Source organism: Rousettus aegyptiacus, unplaced genomic scaffold (assembly GCF_014176215.1).
Source record: "Rousettus aegyptiacus isolate mRouAeg1 unplaced genomic scaffold, mRouAeg1.p scaffold_m13_p_8, whole genome shotgun sequence".
NCBI lineage: Eukaryota > Metazoa > Chordata > Mammalia > Chiroptera > Pteropodidae > Rousettus > Rousettus aegyptiacus.
In genome coordinates, this window is record NW_023416311.1 from 10,703,715 (window position 1) to 10,720,271 (window position 16,557).

The following is a 16,557-nucleotide window of genomic DNA, read 5'->3' on the forward strand; positions in this document are numbered from 1 at the left end:
AACTCTAGGTTTGAATTCCCTTTTACCTTTACTTGGTGTGTGGCTTGAGAAGCCACTGAAAGACTACACGTTTGTGAAAACAGTGATCATAAAAAGATCATAATAAAACAACAACAATACTACCTAATACGGTCACAGTGAAGGTTGACTACACACTGTGATCTAACAGGAATACTCTCATTGTGCCTGGGAGCACGTGGGAAGGTCGGATAAACATGACTTGACCATAGGGAGGCAGACTTTCTCAAAGAGGTAAGATCTTCACCGAGTGGGTTCCAATTCACTCATCACTCTCCACATTTCATGAACTTGGGAAACTCAGCTAGTTCATCAGTCCACATTCTAAGTCAGTCAGACACCTGCTTCTCCAGGAGGATGTTGCCAATAGTGCCCTGACTCCAAAAAGGTACCAACAACCAAAAAGCAATTAATTTTATTTTTTCACATGAAACCAATCAACATCAAGTCCAATATTTTTATCTATCGACCTTTACCACGCATACAGGTCCAGGTCTAGAAATCATTTCATGCTTTGAAAATAAAACGTTTAAATACAGAGGAAGTATCACCACGGTACAAAAAGAGGGTCAATTCGACAATAAAAACACTTAACTGTGTGGACACATCCGGGAGAGCTATTCTGATCCTGTTTTCTCTAGACTCAGCTTCTAAGGAATTTTTTCTCTAAAAGCAACATTACGAACCTAACTTCACTTTACAAATATTCCTGCCTCCAGGACTCTAACAAAACCAGGTTATTCCACCTCATTTCAACTCCCAACTTGTTATATCAACCAGTTAGTAGTTGTAATTGTTTGAGGCCAGCCATTTTCGAGAAAATCAATATTGGCTGGTGGATTCATCTCTCAATTTATCTTACTTCATTCTTTTTTTAAAAAAGAGGGGAAGGAGAAGAAAATCTACTAATTTGTAAATATCCCCTAGCTCCCGAACATCCATAATATATTACCAGTTTCCACGATTTATATCTTGTGTGTCCAATATTTCCTGCTTTACACCTGACCCAGAATTAACAACGGGCAGCTTGAGATTATTGGAAGAGATTTGTACTTCAAGTCAGGAAAGGTGAATTCTAGTTACAGTCCTGTCACTAGGACCATTGATGAATTCACATGCCTTCTCTGGGACTGTGTTTTTTTATTTAAAATAAGCATGGACCTAGAGAGTATTATGTTATGTGAAATAAGTCAGATAGAGAAAGACAAATACCATACAATTTCACTTATATTGTGGAATCTAAATATCACAATAAATGAACAACAACAACAACGACAAAAAAAAAAAAAACAGAAATAGACTCAGATACAGAGAACAAATTGATGGTAGCCAGATGGGGGAAGGGTTGGGGGTGATATGAAAAAGGGGAAGGGATTAAGAAGTACAAATTGACAGTTACAAAATAGTCACAGGGGAGGAAATCAGATTATTTCCATCTCATGTGAATCCAGCACAGAGGTTGGTAAGTTAAGACTGGTAAAACAAAACAAGAATAAACTCGTAGATACAGAGAATGGATTGGTGGTCACTGGCGGGGAAGAAGGGAAGGCAAAACGAAGGAATGGCGATAGATGGTAACCAGACTTACGTGGTGAACACTACGCAGTGTGTACAAACATCAAATTAGAATGTGGCACACCTGAAATACGTATAATATTATATACCAATTTTACCACCACAACAACGAAAGATTGGTATGGCGGCTGTATGGGTTCAGAGACCCAGGCTCTTCTACATTATTGTTCCTTCATCCTTGACATGGAGACCTCATGGGAGCAGGAAGCTTTCTCATCTCCTGCCATCACAGTCAGGTTCCAGCCAATAAGGAGAACAAGTCTCTCTCTCTCTTCCAAGGAAACTTTCCAGACCATATCTAACTGCAAGGGAAATCGGAAAAGGTAAACTTCTGGTTCCCTGAGTTTAATGTGGAATGTTTTACTATTTTTATCCCATGCAAAACTACAAGAGTGACCAGTAGCACAATTCTTCGAGTCTGTTTCTCAGTGTATGTTTTTGAGCACATTAATGTGGGTTCCAAGAAGGCTCCCGCTTATTTGAAATTTCCCAATGTTCTGCCAATTCTCTCTTCCAACTCTATACTTAACTATCTACATCCTATGAAAAGGAAGCAGGATGGAGAGAGACGTCAAGAGAAAGAGGAAAAAATGGCTTCCCTCGGAAACGTCTACTCTTTTCCTTCTACATCTCCTACCTTCTCTTTGGAAAGCTTCTGATGACCAACTTTCTATGCATAAAACACAAAAAATTCAGAATTTTCTAGCTACCTCAGAGCATAAATCTACAAGGTCAAGTGGACTGCCAACATAGCATACAGCTCACACATCAACCAAGAGGAGAAGTCAGGTGCACCCCATGACAAATATGATAAAAATGCCACTTGGGGAAGAAATGTGGACCAACTCGACTCATCTTGCTTAAGCAGGAAGCTTGTCCTATGCCCCACGTTTTTTGTTTTTGTTTTTGTTTTTTTAAATCGCCGTGAGCTGCACAGATCAGAAAACAGTGTCAGGAAGGTTAGGTAGCTTTATTAAAATGAAAACCCCTGTCAGTGAAACTGAGGGCCCTCATGACTTTGATTAAATTTAGCTTTGAATCCTAGTTACAGAAATCATCTCTCTCTACATATATCTATATACCCATCAGAGACCTAGAATTTCCCCCTGGATAATCAGCAACCCCCAAGGGAATAGAAGCCAGGTGCTTGGACCTGACTAATGGTCACACAGTCCAGACCTCTAGCAAGCTAAGGTAACATCTTGACATAGGTTATATTTCAGCTCCTGTGCCCTAAGGTGGCACGATCTCCTGGCTTTCCCATGAGACCGTACAGAGGGATGCTGAAACTGACCTCAGAATTGTCCTTAAGACCTGAAGAAATGATTTGTTACCTTTACTTCACCTCGGACCAATCAGTTCTCAGCACTACCTTGAACCCCTAACCCACAGTATCTTGTGATTTTGCCCTATAGAATCTGTAACTTACACATTACTGGGGAGTGTGGGCTTTTGAGTATTAGCTTCCTGCTGTCCTGGGTGGTGCCATTCATAATAATAAAGCTAATATTTCTCCCCTGCAGTTCTCGGTGTTTTTAGTGTCTGGCTCTGCTAGACAAACGCTTTCCGTTTGCAAGCACCGGGAGCAGAGGCAGCATTAGCACGCGTCCCAAAGTCAGAGCCCACGTTATCTGGCGTTGTATCCCTGGCACCGAGCTGAGTGTCCAGCATACGTGATCGATAAGTATTATTTGATTGAACGAATGAGTGAATGGATCGCTCCAAATCTCAGCTCCGCTTCCTGGCCCAGCCGCCCACCAAGATGAGAGTCTTGCTCTCCCTGCTAGAAATACTTGGCAAATTGGAAGGTGATAAAACCTACAGTGGAGCAGACTCCCACAGTGCTGCAGAATTAGAAACTGCATCTTATCACTGCATAATGGCCCTGAGTCTACTTCCCACATCCCAGAGAAGGCAGCCCAAAAGAAATTGAGTTATTTTACACAAAGACTTCATGGGAGGAAGAAAAAACATGTTGTTTGGATTCACTACTTCTTCTTCTTCTTCTTCTTTTTTTGTCGTTTCAAACACAATAATGTACATTTTCATCAGAAGCTAAATGATAGTGCTTACAGTATTTAATATCTGAATTCAATTATGTTTTTGAAGGCTTATTACCATAGTAAAAGAAAACGTATTTCAGAGAATTTCCAAAGGCATCAGGGTACAATTGTCAGGAAAAAAGTACACATTGTTAAGGAAACTATATCCAGATAAAAGCGAGTCATGGAGACATGGATACACGTGTGTGCGCGCACACACACGACAGAAACACAAAAAACAAAGATGGACACACACATGAAAAGGAAGATGGATAAAGAGATAGAGAACCTGCAGTATGATCCTCCAACACTCTTGAGAGCTGCCTCCAATCCATTCTCCATGCCTCAGCTGGAGTAATTTGTCAAAAGGCAAATCTGATCATTTTGCACATCTGCCTAAAGCCCTATAATATGTTTCCTGTTACCCATGGGATAAAGGTCAAAGCCCTTTAAACTGGCTCCCACAGGCCAAATCTGGGAAATTGGAACACAGAAATATATAATTATAGAAACATACTATGACTCATTAAATAAAATAAAAATTCACAAGTCCACGACATTTATATATTGATGAATAGGGGAGATGGAGAAGCATTTTCTTACTATATATTGACAAATAATAAATACTGAAAGAATAGAAGGCTTAGAAAATCACCAGTGGATGGTAAAGTTAATGAGTGAAAGATTGTTGGCGAACAGGAGACTCCCCACAAACCGCTTACTAATTACAAAGGGAAAAATGATAACTATACAGTGAGGTAACCTGGCAGACACTACCTTAACCGAGTGGTTACGGTCAATTTCTCCAACATCGGGGCAAACTGCCAGGTACCTTCTGATATACCACACCAGCGAGAACCCAATGTCACTTCTGCGATATTCATGCCAAAAAAAAAAAAAGAAGAAGAAAGAGAAAGCACAACCTCAATTTATTCATGAAATATATATCAGACCAAAGGAAATTGAGGAGTATTTGACAAAACAAACCACCAATACTCTTTAGCATGACTGTGAATTGCACACTGAAGAAGACATAGGTATAATGGGCAGTATTTGGATTACTATAAAATTTGAATGTAGTCTGTGGATTAAATAATAGTGCATCAGAGTTATATTCCTGTGTTTCGTAGTTGTGTTATGTTTGTGTAAGAACTATCTTTGCTTTTAATAAATAAACACAGAAGAATCTAGGGGTAAAGGGGCATGGCAATCCAACTTATCCCCAATTATTTAGGCAAAATATATAAATACTACAATAAATAAATACAGTCATATATATGTATATATACATTGTATATGTGTATATAAACATAGACATGCATGTATATGGGTAAACACATTCATATACGTGGAAACATATATACACACACAAATAGAGCAAATACGACAAAATCTCAATGATTCGTAAAGGAAATACTTGTACCAAATGTACCAACTGGGTTAAGAGTACACTTGTATTTTCTTCCAGTAACTGCTCCATAAATTTGATGTAATATAAAAATAAAAAGTTACCCATTATCCCTAATACACGAGGTCTGTGAGAATCGGTGCACACCTGCCTCTTCACCTCCTCCTTACATAGCGATGACTCTCACCCTGAAATCCAGACATCTGCCTTTTCATCTCCCAAGTTCGCCAGGCCGGGTCCTGCCACCAGGCCCCACACGAGTGACTCCCTCCCCGTGACACTGCCTTCCACTCACTCCCACCTTCACCTCTGCTAGTGCAGGTCTCCACCACCAAGCTCTTGGGGGATTAGAGGGCCAGGCTCGACACTTTCATAGCCATGATTAAAAGTATTCTTCGCATCCTACTATTTTTGTGATCTAATATCATCTTGTCTCTTGATATATTTCTGCTGATGAAAACATGCTAGTTCAAGGATTATCAAAGTTTTAGAAATAATAGCTATCTTTGCCATAGTTGACATCTATTCTTCATGAAAAATTGGAAAACTACAGGAAAAGAAAAGTAGACCACCAGTTCGTCATTTAGTGCTGGCTACTGTTAACTTGCTTTTGTTTTGATTGTTCTGTTTCATTTTGTTTTTGTTTTGTTTCGTTTTTGTGTTTTGCTAATAGAGAGAAAGGAAGAGAAAGAACGTGAAAGAAACGGGGAGAGTGGCTCAGTCATTACACTGTATGAATTACATCATGTCACACTCTTCTTTGTTGATTATGCAACTAGACAATACTTACAGGCCACCCTGCCAACTTCCTGCATCGGGTCAAAATACTATCTTTTAATTTTTGGTTTAAATATTGCTGGGAAAACCTTCACGGAATGTTTTCCTTTTTGCACGCCATGCAAACCATGGTCTATTCATTGTAATCCAAGAGGGAGCCATGTTTCTTGGACTCTTCTCACTCAGCATAGCCGCACATCAGCAGAATCTAACAGGCCACATCAAATATTTAACAGTCGTAGAGGCAGATTTCTCTCAAGAAGTGAGCTGGAGCCCAGTGATTAAGAAATTTGGGGACTCAAGGCTCCTCTCCATTTTTCTTTTGGCTCTGCGAACATTCTTCAGTCTCCACCTCTTTGCTTTACCATGTTTAAAATGGGAAGGAGAAATCTAATTGTATGCTCACATTTATTCTCACAGTCTTTCGACCAAGCAACATTCATTGAGCACCTTTCCTAAGCCAGATTCTCTGTTACTAAGTGGAATAGAGCACCTTCCCACCAGGTGTTCTCCGTGAGGTAGGAGATACGGGAATTAGATATGGGAACAACAACAAAAATGCTACCTTGGCAGGCACGACAAGCTCAGTAACTGAAAGTAGACGCATGGGATGTTTTGATCATCAAAGAATTCCTAACTGACTGGGTGATGGTGGGAGCTTGCGTCCTAAGGCTTATATGATAGATCAGTCTCCACTGCGAACAAGCTCTGTCCATTGCTTCTAGGATAACACACTTAAAATGTCAGAATGATCTCTCCACCAGACGCCTGAAGATAAACATCCCTCGATGTTATCTTTCATACCTCTGTAAACTATGAATGTTAAATGTTAACTATCCCGCAACCACCAATGTAAAAGAAACGTGTATCTCTCCATTTTACTTTTTATCCAGTCCCAGAGATCTCTCTGCTTTACCTTCTCCTGCCTCCTTCCTCTGCCACCAATGAATTTCATGCATCCATTCTCATGTGTTTTCCTTTGATTCTAATGTATAAAATAAATGGCTGAACTGTTGTTATCTGGAGCATTATCTCAACCCTTTGAGATTTTGCTTCTGGAACTAGTCTCCCAAAAACTTGGCTTGAAATAAGTTCTTTAAACCTCCTCTTAGGTTTGGGATTTCTTTCATCCACAAATGGCAAATTATAATATAATGCATTGAGTTTCATAGTAAGGGAATGTTCCCTCAGTAGAGGAGTTGAGAAGAAAATTATACACAAATAATCTTATATCTAGTCTGAAGCAATGGTGGTGAAGAATCAAGAGAAGAATCCCAGACTTTCGGAGAGCCGGTCAAGCGCTCCAGTCTAGTGATGGCAAAAGGCAGCAAAGCTGCCACCAGATCTTGACTGCACCCCTTGGCAGACATTATTAATCGATCCTTGTTTCTCTTTGAAATCAGATGTGAAAGCTCTCCTTCAAGGTGTGCTTGAAAATCCTGGAGCCACAGCATGAGAGAGAGAAAAAATGTTTTGGAATCAGTCAAAGCTGGGTTAAAACTCAGCCTCTGCAATTATGGGATGCATAACCTTGGGCAAGACAATCCAACTCTCTTTCTTCATCTAATTCCCGCATGATAATTAAGTGAAATAAGACAGGCAAATTCAACTTCAGACACTGCTGGTAGGATGGAAAATGATGAGGCAACTTTGGAAGAGAGTTTCTTTCAAAGTTGAACGCAAGTTTACCATATGCCCTAGCAATTCTACTCGTAAGTACCTACTTGAGAGAAATGAGAACATATATTCATATGAAAACTCATATGTGATATGCGAATGTTTATAGCAGCAGTATTCGTAACAGACAGAGAGTGGAAATAAACCAAATGCCCATCAACCGATGCCTTGATAAATAAGATGTGGTCTCTCTATAGAATGAAATTTTATTCAGAAATAAAAATATGGATATATAACATAATATGAACTTCAAAAGTTAAGTGAAAAAAGCTAGATACAAAACACAACATATTGTGTGATTTCATTTATCCACAAGACAAGAAAAGGCAAATTATAGCCAGAAAATAGGTTACTGGTTGAGTGGGGCTAGGGATGGGAACAAGGATTAACTTAAGATAAGCTTCAGGGATATTTTTAGGGTGATGGAAATGTTATAACATTCCATTGTGGTGGCGATTGCATGATTCTATAGATTTACTAAAAATCATTCAATTGGACACTTAAAATAAGTGGATATTAAATTATATATACAATGTCTCAATGAAACTGTTCGAAAAGGTCTAGGAAGTTTTATTAGCATGGAGCCTGGGCCTGCGGGATACATACAAACTTGTTATTCCAATTCTCCCCTTTCAGAAGGTCTTATCAGGCTAATTTTTTCCTCCAACATGAATGGCTTTCTACCTAATTCTATTAGTTCTTTCTTGGCAATGAAAACTGTCTTGCCTCACGGCATTGCTTGTGGTTTGATATTGCATCATTTAACTTTTGGTAGACATGTTTTAATACTCCAATAAAATGTAAATTTCTCCAAGGATAGGAGTCATCTCTTATTTATTTTCACATTTGATATTGCATCATTTAACTTTTGGTAGACATATTTTAATACTCTAATACAATGTAAATTTCTCCAAGGATAGGGGTTGTCTCCTATTTATTTTCACATCCTCATCACATTGCATCTAAGTTAATGGCAAGTAGCCTTTGGTTTGGCCACTGGCGCAAAATCCGAATTTCACTATTTATTAATGAATTATTCACTTCGACCCTAAAAAAAAAAGAAGAAAAGAATTTCTTGCCAAATGTGTTTTCTGATTGAGAAAGGAAAGTAATCATTATAGTGGCTACTTTCAAGGGTTAGCACTTTTTAGAAAACAGAGCAGCATAAAAGTGTGATCAATTTAGAGATGCTGATTCAGACTCAGCGTGGCTAATTAATTTACACCGCCTTGATCACTGCAGACACATCTAAATTTTAGATTATTTTTATCTTGGCAAAGGAACTCTTACTCAAGCCAGCTTTTTGTTGCTAAGCATTCAACAAAACAGGCATTAAAAGAACTGGAGAAAAAAAAATTAAAGCTACCGCACAGCGCTTTTTTTTTTTTTTTATGACAAATTGATGTCTTTTAAAATAATCTAAACAGTAGCATTTCATGTGAGAACAACACTTAAGTCAATTAAATTAATTGATGTGTGAGTTAAGATCAGCCAATGCACTCACTGTGTTTCATCTAAACAGGAAAAGGGAGTTGGAACTGCTTTATAGACTCTCTCGTGTGAACGCTGCTTTGAACTCACGAAGTGCTGCTCAAAGTTTAATGCTAGTTTCAGGCACACATTAAAGATAACGCTTCAGAATTTTGAAGTTTTGTTCTACAATGAAAGGAAGATGAGAGTGAGCAAGATCCCTGCTATTTTGCCTATCAGCGTCCTCTTTCTCTTATTCTGAAGATGAGGCCTCACTTTTCCTTCAAGAATGCAATGATTATCCAGGTACCTTTCTCTTGCATTCGCAATCGTTAATATTTAACACTTCAACATTCTCTCTTTCTCTCTCTCTTACTCTCTCACTGTGTGTCTGCATGTACACATATGTGCCTGTGTGTGTCTAGATACAAATGTTTTTCAGCATCATCTGAAAATGAGTCATAGCTATCATGATCTTTATTACCAAAGACCTCGGGATGTATCTTCTAAGAAAAAGGACTTTCTGCTACGTAACCATAACAGAATTGTCAAAATCAAGAACTTTAAACGTGTGGTACAATATCATTATCTAATTACAGTTCATATTTAAATTTAGACAATTGTCCTAACAGTGTAACTTATAGCTTTTTTTTTTAATCCAGGGTCACACTTTGCATCTAACTGGCATGTTAATGGCAGACTTTAACAAAGTATTCCCCCTAAAAAAGGCAAAAATAGCATTTCTGTACTGGGGGGGTTTGAGGGAGTAGACCTAGAAATCTAAATCATGGGATAATTAATGCTGGCTTATTAGCTAGGAGAAACTAGTAACCACAAGAGGCAGTAGCTTTTTCTCTAAGAGTTTTGCAAGTTTCGTTGATGGGGTAGCCAGAGTGAGATCCTTTGTTGGTGACCCATGCAGGATTTAACATGGTAACTTGCCATCCCAAGTCAGCCCGCCTTCTAGTAAGTGGCAAAGAAGATTCCTGCAAACCTAAGGCCAGTTTTGTGCAAAATTGCAAAACATGACAAAATTGATATTTATTCTCTCTGGCTCCCCTTTTCCATCCGTTTTCCACTTCTCCTGATACCTGCTCAACACAAGAATCCTTTCTTTCTGTTGTAAAAAGGTAGATTCGGCACCACTTGCTCCTCCACTGCCACAAAACTCATGGAAGAGCCTAGAATGACCCTGGATCTAGATGAAGGAAGGGTCAGAATGAAGGAAGAGGTGAAGCAAAGTACTAACATGTGCTGCAAGGATTTTTCCTCACAGAAGGATCTGCGAGACAGCCATCTTGGAAGATGCATCTTTAAGGTGATTTCGGATCCACTTCTACCTGGGTGTCAGGGAGAGTCTCAGCCATCCCAATGCCTTTCGAAATGGGGGGAAGATGGCTTTTGCACACTCTCCGAAAATCTTCCAGTGGATAACACAGTCTCTGCATCACACGCCTTCATGTCTTTCTCTCTCTGACAGTGAGTTTCCTCATCCGTCTTCCTCTCCGTTAGGAGTCAGAGGTTTGATACATACATGCATATAAATAAACAAAACAAATGCTACACATATCAAAATTCCAGGGATGCTTATTTGTCTGCCCATCCTTGTCTTATCTGTGTAATGACTCTTCAGTCCTCAGTCCCCGCAGGGAACAAAACATGGAGTCAGGCTTCAGAGTGACCCGAGACTAGGTCAGAAAGGGACCCTCTGGAATCCAAGATCTTTGATCCAGTAGCCCGGACCAATACTTTTGCCCAGGGTATAGTCATTTTGGCGATGGTGGCAATTATAGGAAGACTTTGTAATCTGGTTTTACCCCGGGAAGCAGATTAAAAGCCACACATTAGAAGATGGAAAGCCACACACTGGAAGCTGATGAAAAAGAAGAGTGAACTCAGATGCCAGCCTTACATGGGCAGAGGAGAGCAAACGCGACAATCCCACTAAAAGCAGACGAAACGTTGAGAACATCTAGGGGCCATTAGTGTCAAGACAGGCCTGCCTCTTACCTGGATCAACTTCAGAGCACATATCACACTTCAACATATCACACTTCCACAAAAACGTGTCAGACTTTTGGCCTTGAATCCTTAGAAAAAAGTCATATTGTGTCAGATAGACGTGGCTTAAGGAAGCAGAGGGGAAGGTGCGATGTTTATTTTAAACGTTTCTAGAAATAAAAAGGGACAATAAAAACAAATAGCTTGGGCACTGAAAGGGCAAACTTGAGTTACTTGGAAATTAATTTTTGTGGAATAGTTTGTTCCCTTGAGCTGCCTGATAAATGAGTAACCAGGGCAGGAGAGGCCATAAGTGGCTAGATGCTATCATGGAAGGAAGAAGAAAAACCTATACTTAACAGAACCAAGAATTTTAAGACAATATTGCAAGCCTTTGTTTGCCATTGAGACCTCTTCACCTTATGTCTAAAGCTTCTGAAACTGAAATTGAAAAAAAAAGTTACCTAATTTGGCTTCCACTGCCCACTGGGGCACATTGGCCATTGCTGGCATGACTGTCAAATTTATTCTGGTCCAGAGCTCTGAGCAACGTCAAAGGGAAGATGTGTCAGCCCTGTCCATATTTTAGAGAGCTGGCCACCAGGAGTCAGTGTCCAAGGATTGGTTCTTAGGAGCACATTTAGGCTCTGAGGCTGGAGATGTTTGTCAGGCCACATTTTTTGCCATCTCTGGCTAATGACTTTTTAAGGCGAGCTGCCTCGAAGGCTGTTTTAACTTTAATAAGTGCTGTAGAGAATCCTTTAGGGCTCTCCCTCAGATTTACAGGTCAAAATCCAAGGTCACATAAGACATAGAAGTACTAGAAAGAAGCAGAGTAAAAGTGAATAGCTCTGTCTCTGACTCTGTCTCTCTCTCTCTTTCTCTCTCTCTCTTTCAATCTTTCTCCCTCCCTCCCTCCTTCCCTCTCTCTGTCTCTCTCTGTGTTTCTGTCTCTGTCTCTGTCTTTGACTCTCTCTTACAAAAAACATATTAGGATATTACCGATATGAAACCAATCTATGAGATGGATAATAGTATCTTGATTCTGATAGGTGAGAAAAAAAAGAAGAAAAAAACAAATGAAAGATTTCCTTACTTCTCTTTCCCTACCCTCAAATCAAACAAACTAGCAACAAATAAATAAATAAATAAATAAATAAATAATAAAATCAAAACTCCAGTGAATAAAAACGACATGCAAATCCATCACTACATAACCTCAAGCCAGAGTTCTTTTCACAACACTGTAAGTATTAAGAATAGGTTGAAATAAAGGCACAATCCAAAAAAACAGAACGAAAGCACATGAGGTGCAAAGCAGATGATCAGTTACACATTCAGAGGCTGTTCAGAAATCAGAAACTGTAGGCGGCATCTCCATTGGGTGGTGATCCCCGGAGAAGATGCACAGCCCTGTTTCCTGCATTATCTCATGATGTGAGAGGCTCTCTCTGGATGTTTTCTTAGTGCCTCTCTCTCTCTCTCTCTCTCTCTCTCTCTCTCTCTCTCTCTCTCTCTCTCTCTCTCTCTTTCTCTCCTTTTGTGTATTCATCTATCAAGGCTTCTTTCTGGGCTGGTCTTTAAGTGAGTAAAACCCACCTTCTCTTAACAAAGCAACGTGGACAATAGCCACCTCCGCCACAACCATCAGTAGTTGAGTGCTCGGTGGCTTCCTACACCTGACTAAGTGCTTCGTGCGCATCATCACTTTTTATCTTCAAGGTCTCCATTGGGTCATTGGGTGGATTAAAGGAGATAAATACTTTATAACCTGAACAGCATAATAGATATATCAACCAATGCCATTGTCATTGTTATTTACCTAAATCTGGCTCCAGAGTATAAATGTCCTAATTTCTCTTTCCTCAAGAGTCTTGCTAATTTGTTCCTTTACCTGCCTCTCAAATTCACGTCCTTCCCCATCACCGGGGCCACTAACTTGAGGAAGAGCCTGTCCATCTGTCGCGAGATCTCTTTCCAAATCACCTTCCTGCCTTGAGCCTCCTTCTGCCCCAATCCACCCCCTCCTCCACCCCAGCAGCCAGGTTGAGATTTTGACATGAAATTCAGATCTTGCACTCCTCCATAAATCCATCCAGTGGATTTATGATCTACAAGGTACACCCAAACATCCCCTGTGCTTACTAGACAATAGGACCTTGTTCTTACCTGACCCTATAGACTCATTACTTGTGGTCCCCCATTTTCCCCCAAACAAGCCAGATTATTCAAAACCCAATGCTTCACCCAAGCACATCCTCTGTCTGAGACACCCTGTCTCTTCTTGGTGGCCAATTGTATATCTATCAATAATAAACCGTGCAGCCCAATGCCGCCCCTTCTGTCAATTATATTCTGATATTTCCTTCCTTTTTCACTTTGATCACAGCACAGGTAATTGCTCTAAACTCAAAGTCCTTGAAGCAACTTGTGCATTCTCTGATTACCAAAATATTGGTGAAGATAACAATTTTAATAATAATAGTAAGTGCTAGTATTTTATCAAAACTCTTTTAAATTCTATGAAGAGCTTTACGTAGAATATCTCATACTCATGGCAATCCTATAAGTTTTTATCACAGCTGTCTCCATTTTACAGATGCATATTCCAGGCTCAGATAAATTATTAAACTTTCCCAAGGTCACAGAGCTAGCGATGGTGGAGACGGCAGGCCCCAGCACCTACTATGAACTCTAAGGTTACAGCCTTCATCATTATCATTGGTTTACTCCCCTTCCTCAGCTCTGTGTTGTCCAATATGGTAGCCATGAGCCCTATATGTCTGGCTAAACCTAAACTTCAAGTAATGAAACAACACATTAGTTCGTCAGTTACATTAGGTGCGAGTGGAGAGCTCTAGGGCTGTAGGGGAGATAAAAGGCATTTCCGTCATCACAGAAAGGCCCATAGGACAGCACTGCCCCAGACTGGGAAATCATTCAGAGCAAAAACCTGGTCTCTGTATTGGAATTACTACAACTTATCACCACGCAGCTCAATGAAGCCAAATACGGAGAACCGGACCCTTGTTACACTGATTGGATGTTTTGACACTTCATGTACAAGATAAGCGATGCTTCTTTTTAGAAAAGGAGCACCTCTGGCATAGACCTGTCAGCCTCCATTATGGCCAGTCCCATTTTGGAGCATGTGGCTTCTACATGGATGGTTCTCCTTAACCTTCATCCCAAGGCCAAAAGCACATCCTTAGTCGCACCGTAATAAGAGGTACCTACACGACGGTCATAAAGCATTTCATGTGCTGGATTCTGAATTCTGATGTGAAATTGCCGAACTCAAAATCCATTTTGTTTCTTTACTGTTTGTAATGTGGATGGGATCTTCGCTCTGGTAAACATTCCATTGTACCGAATCTCCCAAGAGTTTGATGGATTTGAATGGTTCAATTCCATTCCCTACCCCCTCAAACATCACAAGGGTGGGCTTTCCAATTATTATCATCTTTCCTTCTCTTATTAATTACAACAGTGCTTGGCATTTATTTGAAAATGTAGAACACGTCCTTGACTTAGGTGGCTCTAGATTTGAATCCTAACTCTACAGGCCTTGGAAACATTTAGGCAAAATATGTACTTCTTTAAGCCCCCATTTTTCTTCCAGCTGTGAATGGGAATACTAAAGGTACTCATCACAAAGGATTTGGGTGAGGCTAAAACAAGAAAATGCATATCAATTTCTCAGATACATGGAAAGTGCTTAATTTGACTTTTAACAGTTGTTGTCTTTCTATATGTTTATTTCATTATTGCCAATGTTTTGGAAACTTTATATAGCTCTAACCTCTTCAATCTTTTCAAAGTCCTGATGAAGTAGGTATTACTCCCTCGGCTTTTCAGATGAGGGGAAGGTTCAGAGTGTTCTTAAGAGAAAGGCAGAGGCAGGCATCCATCCCAGGTCTGATGAACAGCGGAACCAAAGCTCTTTCAGCTCCAATTTGCAAGAACAGCTCGAGAGAAACTCAGACCCAGACACAGGTGTGGCCCGAGGCGTCTGTAGATAGTGGCTTGACTTGCATAGAAAGTACCAGGCTATCTGGAGCCTCTGCCAGCTCCGGAGCATCCACCAGGGAGGATTCAGCTGCAGGCCTTCCTGACGCAGTCTGAAAACCATTAGCAGAAAAAGCATTTCATTCTCTGCTACCAGAGACGTTGAGGTGAACACTTTGGAAGAGAACCAAGAAGGTACATATCAAGGAGAGCTATTTTCTCCTGGCGATGCAGAGCGGGTAAAAACAAAAACGACAAAAATCACAGTCATTTCTCCACTTTTACACCCTTGATACAGATGTTACTCAAATGGCACTGAAACAACACAACATTTACAATCAGGGAAAGGTGTTTCTACCGGGACTCCTGGAATTCAGGAGGCTGGTTACGCTGCAGATCATACATCACCCCAAATCCGCACTGTACGAGAAACGCCGGCAAACCCCGAGCTTCGGGCTCCCTTCGGAGTGGTGCTGCGTTTGCGCTTCAGCTACAAAAATGCACATTGTTTTGTACGTCATTTAGAAATCTCAGTGATTCTATGGGGTTTAAGGGGGAAGAAAAGCTCAGAATTTCCTAACGAACCAAAATCAGACTGTGACATCACAGTGGGAGGAAGATAAAATTCTGTGTGTGTCTTTAAATATCTTTAAATAAAATAAATAAATCACATACACAACTTTTTACCTGCAAGCGTGCTGGGTTTTATTTTATTTTATTTTTTCATAAAAAAACAAATTTGTGGTTGATAGTGATAAAGGCATTTCACAGTTTATTACTAATAAGTGACATCAGGGGCCTTGTTACAAAATATTTTCTCAATATGTAAAATTCTGTAGTGGGACCCCCCAGGGACCGGGCCCACAAATTGTGTGATCTCTGTTCCGCACACACACCGCCACGTGCCCCCACAGTAACTGGGGCACTGTATACCAGTGGTTCAGAATCGCGGGCACGCGGAAACCGCAAAGCCCAAGCCCACCGACTTTATTTTTAGTCTGAGCCGATCGAGTTCTCATTTCACCAGTGTTTCGCTTGCTTCCGTTTCCTAACCAACACCACACGCACACGCAAACTCCACCAGATGTCTACAGTTTATTATGCGAATATTACATAGAAGCGGTAATCATTATTAACGCACGTGATCACCCAAAGTCGGGAGGGGTATCACTCACTGCCAGTTTGTACTCCATCCCTTATGTCCCAGAGTCAAAAAGGAAGAGAAGAAAGAAAAACAAAAAAAAAAAGGAAACTGTCAGGGGTCAGATGCGTGCTTTAACGCGGGATGTAGCTCACTTCCTGCCAGGGGATTGGTCTGCCATTCCTTTCTGTTTTGACAACAGTTTTTCTCTCCAAGAACAGAATCTACAAAGTCAGAAGTTGCCAGGATAGGTCACTGGTTATTCTTTGTCTACAAGTTTCTGAAGGTTTCCTCAGCCCTATCTCAGACCCTCTTCCAGCGGTGATACCAGCAAGACTTTGGGTTGTAAGTTGTACGGAGGGAGGAAAATCAAGCAACAGCCTCTTGATTTCTCTTCCCTTTGTTCTTCTCTGTCTTAGCAGTTGGTCCTTTGCAGTCTG